Source organism: Ictidomys tridecemlineatus, chromosome 14 (assembly GCF_052094955.1).
Source record: "Ictidomys tridecemlineatus isolate mIctTri1 chromosome 14, mIctTri1.hap1, whole genome shotgun sequence".
NCBI lineage: Eukaryota > Metazoa > Chordata > Mammalia > Rodentia > Sciuridae > Ictidomys > Ictidomys tridecemlineatus.
The window spans coordinates 44,054,557-44,069,048 of record NC_135490.1 but is presented as its reverse complement, the minus strand read 5'-3'; the positions used below and the strand labels follow the sequence as shown (position 1 = coordinate 44,069,048).

General features: G+C 46.9%; 1 pseudogene; it reads right to left on the bottom strand.

Annotated features, from left to right (window-relative positions):
• Positions 1–5,219: 5,219 nt before the first annotated feature.
• LOC144370509 (forkhead box protein L3 pseudogene) lies at positions 5,220–12,697 on the bottom strand (annotated as a pseudogene).
• Between the last annotated feature and the right edge of the window lie 1,795 nt (positions 12,698–14,492).

Sequence of the window (14,492 nt, the reverse complement as noted above, 5' to 3'; positions counted from 1 at the left end):
TAACTGGAACTGTTATCAATAAGATTAATATAAAGTTCTATAAACTAGGGTACAATTTAAATGTAATATCATATTGTGTTACCTAGTATTCATGCGACATCAAGCAACAATATATGGAAACTTTATAATATGATATTTAAAAACAAAGATCAGCTTCAATACTAGAACACTTTACCTAAGATCTATAAAGAGCCTCACCTTATGTGAGATAAAGCTCTGCCTCCCATGTTACTAAATGTCAGAATGACTTTGCTAGATGTTTAAGATCAAAACTTAAAATTAAAATTAAATTAAAATGGCCAAGAAAACCAATATTTGCCCTTACCCTCTGAGTCAGTCTGAATCTAGGGAACAGAGAACTCTCTAAAGAGCTTTTCAACTCTGGGCCACATAACCTCCTGATCAGGGAGATTAATGAGACCACTGGAGAATGAAAAGCCAATTAGTGAACTTGCTGTGAATACGTGAATACGAGGGTCATTGGAGTCAGGAGTCATTCCTGATGCTTCCAAGGGAAGCCACATTGTCAAGCAAGATCTGGACCCATCTTAGCGTAAATGGCACTAGCAGAACTAAGAAGCTGCTCTCAAGTTCCTCCACAAGTGAACCCTACGGGAACTCGGCTGAGGCTGACTCTTAACAACAGATAGAAACAAAGTCAATTTTGACAGCTTGATCTTAAACACCTACCAAAAATAGTTAAGCCAAAACACAGTCATTCCTAGGAGTAATGAAGGACAAGAACAGCTAGAAAAGAGGAGACAGCAACTAGGCCAATGGTCTCCAAGGGAAAGGTTCAGTCAAGTATGGCCTTGGCTTCTTCCCCTTGCAAGACCCCTATTTGTCCTCTTTATCTTTCTCCTAATAGGACTATGTCTGTTAAATTGCTGACAAAATTTCCTGAAAGATCAGATACACAAATTCACCAACCAGTCAGCCAATCAACTACTTCTTTAAGACTACCAGCCCCTGATGCCCAAGACAGAGACCTATGACTCATGACCAACTCCTCCAGCTCCAGAGACTCTGCCTCCACCTAAAACCCTCCCTAAACCCTTTTCCAGATTTTACAACTCCTCTTTCACTTCCTAGGAATGAGAACTACTTTTTGGCAGGTCCACTCTGCTTGTTCTGTCTGCTCTACAGCATCCCCACAAAGAAGCAACAAACCTAAATTCCCCACACATCAGATGAGGAGCCACCACCCAGGCAAAGACTGGTAGATCAACTTCACTCACATGCCTAGGCACAAAAAGTTTCACTACCTACTTACTTTGGTTGATATTTTTTCAGGTTGGATATAAGCCTTCCCTACCTCCAGGGAAATTGCTAACATTGTCACCTCCATCCTCATTGAGGAGGTCATTCCCAGGTTTGGACTTCCTGCCTCCATTCAGTCAGACAACAGTCCAGACTTCACTTCTCAGGTTTTTCAACTATTCTCCAAATGCCTCAACATCACTTGGAGGCTCCACATCCCCCACCAACCCCAATCCTCTGGTAAGGTTGAGAGGCTTAACAGCATTCTCAAGGATCATCTCATTAAACATGCTATTGAACTCAGGCTGTCCTGGCCCAATCTCCTGCCATTGACCCTCACCTGAATTCAGGCAGCCCCCAGAGATCCTCAGGCCTTAGTCCTTTTGAGCAACTCTATGGGTGCCCTTTCTTAACCACCCAAAGCTTTCCAATCACTCCTCCTCCTCTTGTATCCTATCTGTCCTATCTCACACTTCTACACAAACTCCTAAGGGAACACGCAGACTGATGCCTTCTTGCGCCATTCAGTGCCGCAATCCCAACACAACCAGAAACTGAATTGGACGCTCTTCAACTGGATGACACAGTATTACTTCTGGAACTGCATCCTCAATCGTTGGAACCTCACTGGATGGGACCTCATATAATCATAGGTACTACCCCAATGATGGCCAAGCTTTTGGACCACTCTCCCTGGTAACATGTCTCTCACCTTAAAAAGGCACCTGTTCCAAATGTCCAGTCCTGAACTCCCACCACACCCACCAAACTCAAGATTTTTTGCCAATTCTCTGCTTTTTTACTAATCATTAATCTCATTCAAGTTTCTATCCCAACCACAGATGGCGCTTTAACATCCAAGCGACATGGTACCAGGATGACACCACCCACTCTCAGTTTATGGGTCAAGGTGATTGCCCTTCCACTGGCTGCAATCAGGCTGTCACCGTTAACAATACTGGATTCAACCAAGCCACCTCCGATACTTCCTAAAGTCCCTACAATGGGACCAATGGCTAATACCGAAGATGTCCTCCACTCAGAAATGGTTTGATGCTGTTGACAACCTATGGCTTCAAGGAACCTTTATGGACTTTGCCCCTTCTGAGATAACTGTCTATAGCCACTGGATGTTATTTCTAGCTGCCCTGGTGTTCCAGACCTGTCCCCCGGACATTCCTCCACTTTCCCTCCTAGGTCCCACATCTCCCATCATTAAGCAGAAAGTAGCCAGATGATTTTACATCATCCCCATGTCAACTAGAAAAACAAAAAGGGAGAAATGTTAGGTGCAGGTCAGGCTAAACTAAGTTGTCTGCAGGGCAGGCTGAACAAACCTTAGCTACAGGATAACCCATGCACCCAAACCCCCATCTATCTGGTCCTTTATCACCTGTTTGCGTCAAGTCTGAACATTCAATCCCACTCAAGGCTGAGCACTCAACCCCCCACTCAAGGCCACTTAACCCCAACTTGTGCCAAGAAGGCAGCTTGCAGACCCAGAGACATTATTAGATTTAGGCTATAAAAACTCCCTCCTGCTGGGCCTCTCTCTCATGCTTTCTTGTTCTCGCTCTGTCTCTCTGTCTCTCTCTCTCTCTCTCACTCTCTCTTGCTCTTGCTCTCCCTTTCTTCTCTGGCTTTCACTTTCCCTCTCAGTCTCTCCTCTCCTCTCCTCTCCTCTCCTCTCCTCTCCTCTCCTCTCCTCTCTCTCTCTCTCTCTCTCTCTCTCTCTCATTGCTCTTCCCTCTTTCTTCTCTCTTTCCCCAGTCTTTCTCTGTATCTCTTTATCTCCTCTTTTGCACTGCTGCAATAAAGATATCTTGGTCACTTTGAGTGTTATGGTCACGTTCCTTTCATAAAGAAGTCTCCTTCATATTGCCTCCTGGCTGCAAATTTATCTTAGTTCTATAAATACGGCATCTACTCTTCATCTTAATAAGGCAATTATGGAAGTCATTGATTTTTTATAGTCTTCTCTATATGAAGCTTTAATAATTATTTTTTTAAAAAGCTAAAATGCAAATTTTATTTGTTCAGTTGGTTACAGAAAAATATATCTTCAGATACTCTCTATGCCATACACTATGTATAGTACCATCTGTGCCTTATCACCATCTAAATTATATCTAGTATAATTTAAATCAATTCTTTTAGCACATCCAACAAAGGGATATAAATAACAGGAATGCAGACAGACACAGGACACATACCAGCAACACACATGTGCACATGGCCCTTCTGACAACCCAGACCAGACAGTGCAGAGGAAGGGGCCAGCAGGGGGCTTCATGCCTGTGCTGCAGTTCCCACCCAGCTCCCAGGGCCTGAGAGATGCCGGGAGGTGGCGTGTCCTGGCTGAGGTCATCCTGGCAGGCTGGGGAGCCTCATGTGTAAGCCAGCAGAGGTCTGGGAATAGCAGTAGCATTTGCAGAGGAGAGGCCTCATTCCCAGGTCTTGTTTATGCTTTCAGGAAAGGGCATTTGAGGCTGGCTCCCTCTCTTCCTGCTGGGCCGAGGGCGGCTCCTGGGCTCAGGCTGCCATTGGCAGGGCCTGGTCACCAAAGGAGCCGGCAACTCACTAGTTTTCAATGTAGAGTAGGAGCCCGGGCCGTTCACAACATCTGTCAGGAACACTTTCCCCTCTTCCCCAAACAAAGGCGTACACAGTCTCTATTTACAGGGAGGTGAGCAAAGGAGTACTTGGAATTAACAAAATGTCAGGCCTCTGAACAGAAACACAGCCAGGTCCAGGCGGGGCCTCACACGTGGCTCGGGTTAGCCTCAGCAGCCTGCCTGCCTTCATTACTCAGAGTCCATTTTTAAGAGAGTCCCAATAATACAAGACTATAATTCGCAATCCAGACAGCCAGCCTCTTTGGGTGTGTTTTTTTTGCCATTCACAAAATTAGCCAATCATTGTCACCTAGTGAATCCGATTAGGTGTAATCCATACTAATGTTCAAATTAAGACACAGAAAGCAATTAACTCTGCGAAAATGGGCTGGTGAAAAATGATAAGGTTGGTCAAATAGTTTCACTGTGCATAATTGTGTTTTTAAAACTGCTTGTCTCTACACAGTAATTAAATCATTTACATTTCAAATGGAGTGTGCCCAGCTCGGATGCTTGGCTCTGCACCTCCGTGTTTGGGGCTCTACCAACAGTTTGCTGTCCAAGCCTGAATTTCTGGGAAGCCAGCTGGTGCCAGAGCAGGAGTGGATGCCTGCTCAGAAGAACTGGCTTTGCCCAGTGCCCTCCCAAATTTGGGCCCCTCCCACCCTTCCTTTCTTCTTTCCCATATTTGTATTTGTGCAAGGGGCATTTTAAACCATCATCAAAACATTGCTGACAACACAAGACACATCTGTTACTTCTGATCCTATTAACCCAAACATAGGGCATCAGGAATGTGGGGTCATTATTGTTCACAAAGATCAGTAAATGTCTGTCTTCATCTTTTTTACCTTATTATTTTTTAACCTACAGGGAGGTGTTAGCCAACTTCACTGACTGCTTGCTGAGCACACACCAGCTCTGGAACACGGCTGTCTTTCTCACCTCACCAGGAATGAACTGCTAAGTGGCTCCAGGGAATGTTCCCTGCATTCTTCCCGTGGAACTGAAATCTGAAAAATCCACAAGCAAATTCCAAAGTCAAACTGGACCCAAGAGGGTTGTTCCTGCTGGGGAACTTTTCTCAGAATGAATAAAGTCACTTCACAGTAAGCAGCTCTCCTAAGGCTGTCTTCCACCTTTGCCTCCAACCCAGGAACTCAGGGTCTGACTGGGGAGAAAGTTCAAAGTTCGTGGCAATACGCAATCAGGGGGCTTCATGGCTCAAGGTGGGGCTGAGACCTGCTTCCTGGGGAGAAACTAACCCCAGACCCCAGGCTAATTCTGTAGTGGCCACCAGGAAGCAACCTCAGTCTCATCTTTCACTGCCTCGGAAGTGGAGGTTTATTTGCTGGGGCTCCAACTGGGGAAGCTCCCCTCCTGCACAAGACATGGAGCCCTGAGCCCTGGAAAAGGGTCTGGAGAGGACCGGGAGGACAGGATGTAGTCGATGCTGAACTTGATGTCTTTGTGGCCCTCTTTTCCCAGGGCGCCAGGGCGGGCGGGGGCCAGGGCCTCGTGGCCCAGGGCAGGCGCTCCGTCTGGGACCGGAGACCCGCGCGGCGAGTTCAGATGGACCCAGGGACCCCTCTGCGGCCTCAGTGCGTAGTGCCCTCGGGCCCTCTCGCTTGGGGCCGCGTCGCCGGCGCCGGCGGCGAAAGTTGCTGTTCTAGAAGAGGTCCAGCAGCGACTCGCAGCCGCCTGCAAACGTCCAGTAGTTGCCCTTTCCCTTCTCCTGGCCCTCGGTCCTGGGCACCTTGACGAAGCAGCTGTTGAGCGACAGGTTGTGGCGGATGGAGTTCTGCCAGGCACGCTGGTTGGCGCGGTAGTAAGGGAACTTGGGCATGATGAAGTCATAGATGCCAGACAGGGTCACCCTGCCCGCGGGGCTCTCTGCTGGATGGCCATTGCGATCAGCGCGATGTAGCTGCGGACAGGGCGTCAGGCAAGCAGGCACCGTGCAGGGCGCGGGGAGCCAGGCAGCCTTCCCTCCCGGTGGGCGAGGCCGACTGCTCCGCCTCCCCAGGCAGCCAGCGCGGGGTTGGAGGGGGAAAGGGAAGCGCTGTCCTGGCTAGAGACCCCGTGCACACAGCTCTGGCTTCCACCCAGACCCTGGGACCTCTCCTGCACTCGGAGTCCCGCCGGGTGGGAGATCCAAGCTGCTTTCTCGGCTACCCCCCCCCCCAAAGTGCGCGTGGTGCGTTCTCTCCCAGAGCCCGCCCCAGGGAAGAAAGCCCCTCTCTCCCTCCATCCTGGACAGTCTCCGGCTTCGGAGCCCCTGGCTGTCCCCAGAGCCCCGCCACTGGCCTCCTCAGGCACCTGTACGCGGGCCACGTGAGCCGCTTTTCCTCCTCTGAGCTGCCGGCTGGGTAGTTGGCGGCGTCATAGTTTTTAATAATTATTTTTATTTTCTGTCTTTCCTGTATCAAATAAATTAAATGGTTTACATAAATGGTTTACCAAATGTATGACCATAATTTCATAAACATTATTATTAATGAAAATTCAGAATATACTTAACTTGGATCAGTTATGCCTTGGCACATGTCAACATTTATCAAGGACAAAGTAATATTAAAATTAGAAGCAAAAATAATATTCTTATGTCTTTGCAGTTACTTTCACTTTGGTTATTAGTTTGTATGCTTTTAAATGAGTATAGGAACGCCTATCCTTAGAAGAACACAGATATTTGAAAAAAGAAATTACGCGTACTTTTACGAGGACTAAGTAGATAGAACTAAAAAATAATAGAGAAAATCAGAATTGCAGATAGTATCCCACAGTATTTTCAAAGAACTCTGTTATAAACCAAAAAGCTTAATGAACCAGATTCCAACTGAGAGTACAACGTTACACTAATGTTCCACATTTCAAATACATTTATTTACTTCTCTTTTCTGAGTTAATGAAAACAATTTCATAAAATCTCCAGAACATTCTCCAGGACTTCCATTTGACAACATAATAATGAATTTTGAAATACATAGAGTTGAAGACACCTACTAGTAGAAAACTGTCACAGTGGGATTTACTTTCTCTTCCCTAGGAACAGGACTTCATGATTAATCAACAACACTCAGTGAAAGGTAGCTGTGGTTAGGATGTTGAAGTATCTCAAGGCACATATGTTAAAGGCTTGGTCCACAGGGCAGTGTGATTGTGAGGCAGTGCAAGTTTTGAGAGGTCAGGGTAATGGGAAGTTCTCAGGTCACAGTACATTTCCCCAGAGGAGATTGTAGGCCGGGCCTGTGCTCTAGTGTTTCCTAGCCCATGAGGTGAGCAGCTTGCTCTGCCATGTGCTTACATCATATTGTGATTCCCTTTCTAGAGGGGCAAAACAGGAGTCCTTAGTTCTTGGGTTAGAACATCCAGAATCATAAGAAAAATCAACATTTTGTCTATAAATGCCAGCTATCTCCGGTATTTCATTGAAGTCATGGGAAGCTGACTAACAGAACAATTGATTTATTATTTTACAGTTGGGCAAAGGTTCTATTCTGTCAGGAAAGTCTTCCCTCTTAGGTCTTCCACTAGAGAAGCAAAATTAGCACATGTGTGATCTGCTGTGTGCTCCAATCAGCAAGAAATGGCTCAGAACCTGCAAGAGCCTCATGTTCTATGGAAGTTGAATTCTTTCCATTCTTTTTTTGCTTCAGAATCTTCCACCTGTGCTTCTTGCTTATGATATCTTGAAGCTGGTGATGCTACTGCTATTTGTCAGAGGCAAATCAGTACCAGCTACATTTCTTTCAGTGTCTGTGAAATAAACACCATCCTCTCATTACCAACTCCTTTCTGGATTTAGTGCTCCACAGAAAAGTTTTGAGCTCTCCCCCTTTTACTAATATCCAACTTTAGAAACTTCTACATTTCCACTCCTCTAGCAAGGCTGATGTGTGAAATTGACAGGCAGCACTGGTTGAGCCTGATTATCAGGTTACAATCAGGCACTTGGTTCACTCATCCCACAGACTTTTGGAGCATCATTGTGGCAGGGGCTGTGACACTCCAGTGAAATCTCTTCCTCCAGGGGTTGCCCCAAGAACCTGGGGCATTGTCTCAGAGGGCTTTGTTTCTGAGAGACTAGAGTCAGGCCAAGAGGAGGAAGCCTTAGGTTCATCCCGACTAGCTAGATATCTCTGCAGCTGCAGGTAAATGGAAGGGACCCTTGGATAGTCGGGCCCAGAGGATTTCTGAACTGGACTTGGTGCCAGGCAGTGGCAAAAGTAGCAGCAACAGCAGCAGCAGCTGCAGCCACCAAAGTGGGCCTGGCTGGTGCAGAGGGTGCACCATGCTGGAAGCTCCCTTGCTCTCTTGCTCCTTCCCTCTGTCACCCATGTTCAGGTACTCTCTCCCTGCTGCCCTCACCAAAAAGCAACAGATCCACCCACGTGCCCTTAGCCTTCATTCTGACCAGGTTGCAATAATCTCCAGAATTGGCTTTCTAGGAATGGAGGGGCACCCGGTGGAAGGATGTGGTGGAGCTCAAAGTTCCCATAACCCGCCTAGCTGCTTTGGATATTCCACTGCCCTCATATGTCCACAGTGGCTGCTCCCTAGGGCTGCTGGGAACCCAGGCAAATTCGCTGACTGGGCCAACTTTCAGCGGGGCCAGGACCTGGAGAAGCACGATGGGAGGGCAATGCCGCTGGGGCTGGTGCTACCTGTGTTGATCCTCGGGTCCTCCTAGTGCTCGCCAGCCCTCCAGCCCTCCCAGGTTCGCTGCACCTGCAGAGTCCAGAGTGGGCTGGCACCAGGAGGCAGGGTGTTCTGGCACTAGGCCTGCCTGGTGCGACCAACTGCAGGCAGCGCCGCCTAGCGGTACTTCAGGGTGGTGCTGGCAGGCTAGTGACAGCTGGGTCCAGGGCCCTGGAAGGAGCAGGAGTGCCCAGAGGGCACATTAGACAGGCCACCAGCAGAACCACTCTGCACTTGCAGGGGCTGAAGGAGTTGGGGCCGCTTGTGCTGAAAAGAACATGCCCTCATGGGGTTCGGTCCTAAGGTCTCCCCTCCTAACGTGACCACTGAGCTGCTGCTTGTGTTGGATCTTCCTGGGATGCCACCAGGTCAGGAAGCCCCTAGGATGACTGGCACACGGTGACGTCATTGGGCTGTCAGTCTGCCTGTTCTGTGACACCCACAAGTATGTCGACAGCAGCCAGGATGGCATAGCAGCCACCAAGGGGGACCCTTGGCACGCAAAGCCCAGAAAGTCCCATGGAGGACACACACCAGTGCACTCTTCTGCCAGAGCCTAGGATCTCCAGGCCTTTGACTCCGAAGTGGATGGATGTGAGACACTTCCTTTCTATGTGCCGGACTTTCCCCATGCTCTGCAGTCATTTCACCAGGGTATTGTTCAAATATTTCGGCACTTCCTTCACAAGAATTGAAACAGGGTGAGAGGATTTTTGAGTGGAGTGCATTGAGTTCATGCCTTGCAATAATTGTGAGCATCCTTTCTTCTTCAAGAATAGGCAGAAGAAGATGTTTGAGATGTTTGAGGACAGTGACTGTCTGGAAATCAAGTCATTGTCATGATTCCTTGTGTGGGTTGCCGAAAATCGGAGCATCTGGAGGATCAAAGTTCGTGAGCCTCTTTGTCGTTCTCTCTTGTCTTTTCTGTTCTTTTCTTTTTTCTTTCTTTTTTGTTCCCACATATTGTGTCCAGGTATGATTGTCCACCAAGGGTGGGGTGTTAGTCTGCCTATTCTTGAAGAAGAAAGGATGCTCACAATTATTCCAAGGCCTGAAATCAAAGGAGAACTTGCACCAGAATTTGTTCTATAGTACCTTTCTGAGGCAGGCTCCCTGGCTGAATGTATAATTAGGAGGCCTAATACTAGTTGTCAGCATGGAAGTCAAATTCTATGTGAGCTGAGCAAGCTAGAGGTGATGAAAAAAGAGAGCTGGTCCTCGGCACTGCCTTTTCTCCCTTTTCTCTGTTTAGCATTTGTACCATTTGATGTTTCTTTGAGAAAATGAGGAAGAGCTGGTGCAGGGATATCTTAGTTGTTCTCATTTGAGTGAGCAGCCATGGCAGGTATTGACAAACGTGGCTGATTTGTAAGCTATTCATCTGGTCACAACTCTTTGGATACATTTTTATTGTCTTTTTTGTTTTTGTTTTTTATACTTTCCAAACATGCTGTGTTGGGTTTCAGAGGCTGTTTTCTCTTCTGGTAAATACTTCTTTGAATCTTTGGAGAGTAGAAGTTAATTGGGCATCAAGAGCCTTAACCCAATCTGTGAATTACTCACCTGTTTGGATTGGTTGGAAGGTAACTGAAGGCAAGCAGGGTGCCTCCAGACCTGGAGGAGGTCTGTCTTTTTGGTCAAGGCTGTGGGCTATCTATCTGTAAGTAAAAAGTAGAAATCTCTTTCTCTGCTTCTTGATCATCCTGTCAGCTACTTCCCTCTGCCACACTCTTCTGCCATGATATTCTGTCTCACCTGAGGTTCCAAAGAATGGAGCCTGCTCTCTATGGACTGAGACCTCTGAACTCATGAGCCCCCAAATAAACTTTGCTCCCCTAAGATAATTCTGATCAGATTGGGTCTTCACTGTAGCAAAAAAGCTGACAAATCTAGGCTTCACTGGTATTGTTACTCATTTTTAACTTCCGGTTTTGGTAAGCTCACTTTAATACTAAAGAAAAAAAATTATACAAAAATTTACCAAATAAGAAAGTATTTATCACTTATCACTCTTTTGATAACTGTCCCTTTATGATGGTACAAATTTCCTAGGAGTATTATTATATGGTTATTGAAAACTGGGCACACTTAGAATAATGACTTGGCTTTGAACAATCAAAGAAATTTTGGCCCTTGTCAAATATTTGAAAATCCCCCAAACAGACACAGACTCCACAGATAGGGAGACAGACAATCACAGGAAGGACTGCATCTTCCTTCCCTGGAAAGATGAACTTTCATAGAGATATTTCAATGATTGTTCATGTGTGTAGATAAAATGAAAATCTTATGAACTGAAAGATATGTGGATCCTTTGCATGTACTTCCTGGAGTTTATTGATTTGTATTTCTGGTATGAATATTTCCTACTCTAGGGAAGCATTGGGCAAATATGAATCCAAATAAGAGGGAATGCCAGGTAACAAAGTAACACAGGACAGTGAATATTAATACAAAACATATAAAGTGAAAAGAAGTCCTCTTCATATGGCATCACAGTTGCAAATTTGTCTTAGTTCTAGAAGGACTACCGCTGTTCTTCATCTTAATGAAGGCAGTTGTGGAATTCATTTATTTTTTTTATAGTCTTCTCTGAAATTCTCTATATGAAGCTTCAATAATTACTGAAAAAGTAAGTTCATTTAATTATTAATTAATGATTAAATTTAATAATTGTTTTTATGTCCTATCTTTCTTTTCTGAGTTCACGAAAAGAATTTTACAAAAATCTCCAGAACTTTCTCCAGGATTTTCATTTGACGACATAATAGTGAATATTGAAGTACATAGAGTTGAAGACACCTATGAGTAGGAAACTGTCACCATGGTATTTACTTTTTCTCCCCTAGGAACAGGGCTTCATGATTAACTGCACTCAGTGAAGGGTAGCTTGGTTGGGATGTTGAAGACTCTCCAGGCACATATGTTAAAGGCTTGGTCAACAGGGCAGGGTGATTGGGAGGCGGTGTAAGTCTGGAGAGGTCAGGGTAATGGGAAGTTCTCAGGTCACTGTGCATTTCCCCCAGAGGAGATTGTAGGCCCAGCCTGTGCTCCAGGGCTTCCTAGCTCATGAGGAGGGCAGCTTGCTCTGCCATGTGCTTACATCATGTTATGCTTCCCTTTCTACAGGAGCAACACAAAGGATCCTTAGTGCTTGGGTTAGAACATCCAGAATCATAAGAAAAATAAACATTTTGTCTTTATACATCAGTTGCCTCAGGTATTTCGTTCAAATGATGAAAATCTGACTCATAGAATGGTTGTTTTCTGGTTTGGAAGTTAGGTGAAGGTCCTATTCTGCCAGAAAAGTCTTCCCTCTTCCATCTTCTCCCAGAAAAGCAACATTAGCACATGTGTGATCTGCTGTTCACTACAATCAAGAAGAAATGGCTCAGAACTTGCAAGAGCCTTATATTCTGTGGAAGTTGAAGTCTTGTCTATTACGATTTTTGCTTCAGAATCTTCTGCCCATACTTCTTGCTGATGGTATATTGAAGCTGATGATGCTACTGATATTTGTCAGAGGCAAATAAATACCGACTTCTTTCAGTGTCTGTGAAATAAATACCATCCTCTCATTCCCGACTCCTTTCTGGATTCAGGGCTCCACAGAAAAATGTTGAGCTCTCCCCATTTTTAATATCCAACTTTAGAAATGTCTACATTTCCACTCCTCTATCAAGGCTGATGTGTGAAATTGACAGGAAGCCCTGGTTGAGCCTGATGATAAGGTTCCTACAGGTCACTTGATGCACTCATGCCACAGACCTTTGTGAAGCATCTTTTTGGCAGGGGCTGTGACACTCTGGTGAAATCTCTTCATCCAGGGATTGCCCCAAGAACCCCCTGCATTTTCTCAGAGGGCTTTATGTCTGAGAGCCAAGAGGCAGGCCAAGAGGAAGAACCCTCAGGTTCAGGCCTACTGGCAGAAATATCTAGCCAGTAGGGCCCAAAGGATTTCTGGACTGGACCTGGTGCCTGGCAGCAGCAGCAGCAGCAGCAGCAGCAGCTGCTGCTGAAGGTGCTACAGCTGCTGTCACCATAGTAGGGCCTGGCTGGTGCAGATGGTGCACTGCGCTGGAAGCTCCCTTGCTCTCTTGTTCCTTCCCTCTGACACCCATGTTCAGGGACTCCCTCCCTTGCTGCCCTCCCTAGAAAACAAGGGGCCCACCTGCACCTGCCCTTAACCTACATTCTGCCCCAGGTGCAGCAATCTCAATATCCTAGATTGGTTTTCTAGGAATGGAAGGGCAGCCAGACAGAGTTAGTGGCATGTTGAGCTCCAAGTTCCCCTAACCTGCTGAGCTGCCTTGGATGCACAATTGCCCTCAGCTGTCCCCAGTAGCCGCTCCCTGGGGTCCCCAGGAACCTAAGACAGTTCGCTGACTGGGCCAACTGTCAGTGGAGTCAGGCCCTAGAGGAACACGACAGGAGAGCAAGGCTGCTGGAGCTGGTGCTACCTGGGATGATCCTTGCGTCCTCCTAGTGCTCACCAGCCTTCCGGCCCTCCCAGGTTCGCTGCACCTGAGGAGCCCCCAATGCTGGCTCTGGGATAAGGGATTGCAGGGCGCTCTGTCTGCCTGGTGCGACTAACCGCGGACGGCGCCGCCTAGTGGTACTGCAGGGTCCTGCCAGGCCGGGGACAGCTGCTGGGTCCAGGGCACTGGAAGGAGCAGGATTGCCCTGAGGGCACCTTGGACAGGCCACCAGGAGAACCACGCTCCACTTCCAGGGGCTGAAGAAGTTGGGGCCGCATGTGTTGAAAAGGACATGCCTTCTTGGGGTTCCGTGCCAAGGTCTCCCCTCCTAACATGACCGCTGAGCTGCTGCTTGGGTTGGATCTTCCTGGGATGCCGCCAGGAATGAAAGCTCCTCTGCTGACCCGTTCACGCTAACGTCAATACGCTGGCAGTCCACCTGTTCCTGACACTGGAAGATATTTGGAGAGCTGCCAGGAGGGCATAGCAGCACCAAGTGGGACCCTTGGTGCGCAAGGCCCAGAGAGACCCACAGGGAACACAAACAAGTGCAATCTCCTGCCAGAGCCTAGACTTGGAAGTGGATGGATGCTGGAGGCTTCCACTCTGAGTGCCAGACTTTCCCCTGCTCTACAGTCATTTCCCGGCAGCATGGGTTTACACACTCAGGCATTTTCCTGACAAGAATCCAAACCAGGGTGAGAGGATTTTGGAGTGGAGTGCATGTTGAGAGGTTTGGGGACAGTGAATATCTGCAAAGTCCATGTCCTTGGCATGATCCTTTGTATGGGTTGCAGAAAATTGGATCATCTGGAGGGATCAAGGTTCAGTAAGCCTTTTTGCTGTTCTTCTTTTTCTTTCTTTCTTTTCTTTTCTTTTTTTGTTTTCTGTTACCACGTATGGTATCCAGGGTTAGCTGTCCACCAAGGGTGGGCTATTATCTGCCTCTTCTTGAGGAAGAAAGGATACTCACAATTATTCCAGGGCATGAAATCAAAGGAGAACCTGCACCTGTATTTGCTCTGTAGTACCTTTCTGAGGCAGGCCCTGGCTGAATATCAAATTAGGTGGCCTAATACTGGTTGTTCAGCAGGCAAGTCAAATTCCATGGGAGCTGGGCCACTCAGAGTTGATGACAAAAGAGAGCTGGTCCTTGGATCTGCCTTTTCTCCCTTTCCTCTGTTTAGCATTTGTACCATTTGATGTTTCTTTGAGAAAATTAGGAAGAGATGGTACAGGAATATCTTAGTTGTTCTCATTTGATTGAGTGGCCATGGCAGGTATTGACAAAGGTGGCTTCTTTGTAACATATTCATCCAGTCACAACTCTTGGGATACATCCTTAGAGCCTTTTGTGGTTCTGTTGGATATTTTCCAACCATGCTGTGTAGTGTTGGGTGGAGGAGGCTGTTTTCTCTTCTTGTTAATTTTCCTTTGA